General features: G+C 40.4%; 1 protein-coding gene across 2 annotated transcripts in view; it reads right to left on the reverse strand.

Annotated features, from left to right (window-relative positions):
* Positions 1-902, reverse strand: part of LOC119285745 — a 5,308-nt gene extending 4,406 nt beyond the window's left edge. The window contains exons 1-3 of one of the 2 annotated variants that reach the window (XM_037565077.1): positions 745-902; positions 599-623; positions 450-500 (exon numbers count right to left, since the gene is read on the reverse strand). The gene's annotated coding sequence lies outside the window, so the exon portion shown is untranslated. The other variant, XM_037565076.1, reaches the window with a different exon arrangement.
* Between the last annotated feature and the right edge of the window lie 3,238 nt (positions 903-4,140).

The following is a 4,140-nucleotide window of genomic DNA, read 5'->3' on the forward strand; positions in this document are numbered from 1 at the left end:
GCAAATATAAAAAAATCACCATCGAACGCCGGACCAAGCCCATATATAGGCTTGCCGGAACGCCGACGTTGATCAAATTATCAAACTCATACATATATGGCAATAAAAAATCACCGTCGAACGACGGACCAAGTCCATATATAGGCTCCCCGGAACGCCGACAGTGAGCGATTCATTATTTCATGCATATATAAAAAAATCACGAGTTGAACGACGGACCAAGCCTAAATAGGCTTCCCGGAACGCCAAATGCGAGATCAAAATTCCGATGAACAAGTAGATATGGATCAAAAACATCCGGCAACTAGGACCATATATATCAACTCACAAGATATAGGGCCTTGTACAACTCTGCATGCGTTCAAAGCGTTAGATCCTGGACACTTCTAGTAATAGGAGAGATGCCACAACAAACAAACGTAATCAGATAATTTGGAAAAGCAGATTGCCTAAGAAAGATTCGATCCAAACCGTATCCTAGTGTCCCAGTCTCTCTGCACCTATATGATGAGAAAATGGAATAGTGATTAAAAGCAGCACCCAAGATGTTAAAGGATAGATCATTCCTTGATAATGACAGGATAAAAAGGAGGCATACCGAAGCTGGACGAATCAACACTTGCCTAAGCGGAAGTGCATCTCACGAGGGATTGAGAAAATAGTCTGCCATAACGGAAACAGTCCGCCAATCAGACAAACGAAATCTAGATGCAACAACGCAAGGGAAACAGAAGGCCAAGGCACCTGGGATTACGGCCGGCCGGATGGAATCAGACCTCGTCTCCAACGTCTTCTAGTTGGTCCAAGAAAAAGAGAAGAACGAGGCTGGCGTTTAAGAGAGTTGAGGGAGGCTGTTAGCCGGATGACGTTTGTTGGCCGGATAGCCTCGAGTGTGTGCTGCTTTCTAGCTCCCACGGTTGCGGAATAGACTAGCACCATGTGGGGTAAAAAAAAGGGAAAGAGTTGCATATCCACACGTAGCTGGTATACGATTGACTAAAATCATAAACCCATATACTCAAAGAAAGCGCTTTAAACAAAATATGTATAACCAAGTTTCGAGCACTGGGCCCGAGTCAAAAAAAAAATTCGAACCCAGACCTCGAGGGGCATATGTTGACATAAATTTTGACCAAGATAAAATAAAATCCATGACCCACATAAAATATATATTCAAAACGGCAAAAATCCGTTTTATAATGAGAAGGATCACTTAAAAAATATAATCAATATCTCAAAGTGACGATAGACAAAATAGGCGTCTGATATTTATTTATTTTGTCGACAGTGCACACATTAAACCGACAATTTTAAAATACGACGAAACTCGTCAAGTTTTGAAGAAAATATGGAGAGCACATGGCTCGCACACATGCGCGCTGCTACTAACGGCGAAAATAAAAAAATTTGTCATGAGGGATGCTAATATCGCCAAAATGGCGACTATATGATAAATGTTCGACTTTGTTCCATCGGCAAAATGAAATATTTAAACAACGCATAGAAAAATATTGTCCCGATGAAATATACGCAGTATACTTGGTCAAATATTCATCTGATTATAGACCTTGAGTTGCATAAAAAAAATTAGCGTGCACACCCTAAATTTTAATAAGCCATTAGTAGCTAATCATGCTTAGCCCATAAAAAAGGCCACAAATGCATAGCCGTACTCTCCATAAAGTTGACATGCATGCATGCGAACAGTGTGGGGAAGGCCCACATGTTACTTAAAAAGAAAAAGTGCTAGCCCATAATGACTAATCACGTAATGGAGCTAGCTATTGGTCAACCTTACGTGGATCAATTAGTAATCAATGAAATAAAAAAAAACAGCCCACGTTCTCACGTTCCGCACGATCACACGATGTGAGACGTGGGTGGGCGCGCCCTACAGCCAACGAGCGCTGCTCCTTTCTAGCCACTATAAATACCAGGCAGATGCACTGCTCTAGGGTCAGTCCTGGATTCGTTTTCTCCCCAGTACTAAATCTCTCTCACACACAGCATATACAGAAAAGGAAGGAGGACGCAGGAGACTTGCTTGCTGAGGTTTGAAGGTGAGATTCATGGCTCTTCCCTAGCCCCTGATTTAGCCATTGTGGTACAGATCAGGGAGCTTTCTTCTTCCCCCTCTCTCAAAACTCTAGCCCTTAGTTCGGTCATCGTGGTACAAAACAAGGAGCATGTTTCATCTCTCTAAAATTCTAGCCCTTGGTTCAGCCATCGTGGTACAAATCAAGGAGAATGTTTCATCTCTCCAAAATTCTCGTCCTTAGTCCGGCCATCGTGGTACAAATCAAGGATCATGTTTCATCTCTCTAAAATTCTAGCCCTTGGTTCGGCCATCGTGGTACAAATCAAGGAGAATGTTTCATCTCTCCAAAATTCTCGTCCGTAGTCCGGCCATCGTGGTACAGACTAAGATGCATGTTTAATCCATCTCAAATTTTTGTCCTTGGTTCGGCCATCGCGGTACAAACCAAGGGACATGTTATATACACCCAAATTGTTGCCTTTGGTTCGGCCATCATGGTACAAATCAAGGAGCATGATATATCTATCCCAAACTTTCACCTTCGGCTCGGCCATCGCGGTACGAGTCAAGGAGCATGCATAGTTCTTGTAAGCACGGTTCCTTTTAAAAGTTGCATGCGCTTCGTCCTATTGATCTCCGTCTTGATTCGGTCCCTTTAGCGATACAATCCAAGATGAACGCCTCGTTCCTTGGTTTGGTCTCTATACATGGATACAAATCAAGAGAGTGTCATAGGTGCGAAAATCTTATAAAAAGTTGACTTAATTTGGTCATCATAAAAATAATGGATATGACTAAGTTGGAATGAAATCACGAATATGCTAAAACCGAATTTGTTCTTGGCTGGTTACGCTACGGACCTTATGTGTCGCGTTAGTTGTAATACGAACAAGAATATACAAAATATTCCTTCACTTGGTTACGCTACACGAGGGCATTATCTTAATGCTACTTAGTGTTAGTAGTAATACGAGCAGGGCAAGACTTAATTAAAAAATGTGTTCATGATGCACACCTAGAAACCAAAATCATGCAAGATGAATTATAAAACATGTTGGATCATAAAAATCAATCTTACTTGGTTACGCTACACGCGGACATTATCTTAATGCTACGCGCTGTTAGCAGTAATACATGTGAGAGAGAACTAAACAGAATATTCAGGCCACATATTTGGTCCAAAGTCAAATAAAATATGGCATGAAATTCGTCAAATATTTGGTCCAAAGTCCAAAGTCAAAACTACACGTCATAAACCAATTTTACTTGGTTACACTACACGCGGACAAGATATTCATGTTACGCGGTGTTAGTAGTAATACAAGTAAGACAAATCTAAATAAAACATCCATGCCACATATTTTGGCCAAAGTCATATAAAAGATATTGCAAACATGCTCCAATGCTATAAGAGGCTAAACTATTAGCATCGTCATAAATGGATATCACAAACTCACTTTACTTGGGTTACGCTACACACGAGCGCCAATGAAATGACGCTATGTGGAGTTAGTGCTAATACCATGTAAGGTACAAACATAAACAAAAATGATAGATGTCATATAACTCATGCAACCATAATGGCTCCATAAACCTTTGCTTGGTTACGCTGCATGCGGGCATTATCTTAGTGCCACGCGGTGTTAGTAGTAATACAGGTAAAGCAGAACTTAATAAAAAATAAGTTCACTCCACATCCACATATGCATACAAAATTCATGCAAAATACATGATAAGGCATATTTCATGTAGCCCACATAGGCTTTAAACAAATAAAAAATATCATAAACAAACTCCATTCGGGTCAAGCTATACGTGTGTGTCATATCATTGCACCGCGTGGTTAGTTTTGATACCGCGTGAAGTCAAAGTCAACAAAATATGGCACATATCATATGCACTATAAAAAGCATCAAAATTGTGTCAGAAAGCTTCAGTCCATTACGCTACACATGGACACCATATCAGTGTCGTGCGGTGATAGTAGTAATGTGATGATGCAAAACTTATTAAAATTGGCATGTCACATGTATCCATGCCACCAAAACCAAAGATGTCGTATAAAATTCCCAAAGAAAAATATATACGTATCCTATATGCCA

This window comes from Triticum dicoccoides, chromosome 4A (genome assembly GCF_002162155.2).
Source record: "Triticum dicoccoides isolate Atlit2015 ecotype Zavitan chromosome 4A, WEW_v2.0, whole genome shotgun sequence".
Taxonomy (NCBI): domain Eukaryota; kingdom Viridiplantae; phylum Streptophyta; class Magnoliopsida; order Poales; family Poaceae; genus Triticum; species Triticum dicoccoides.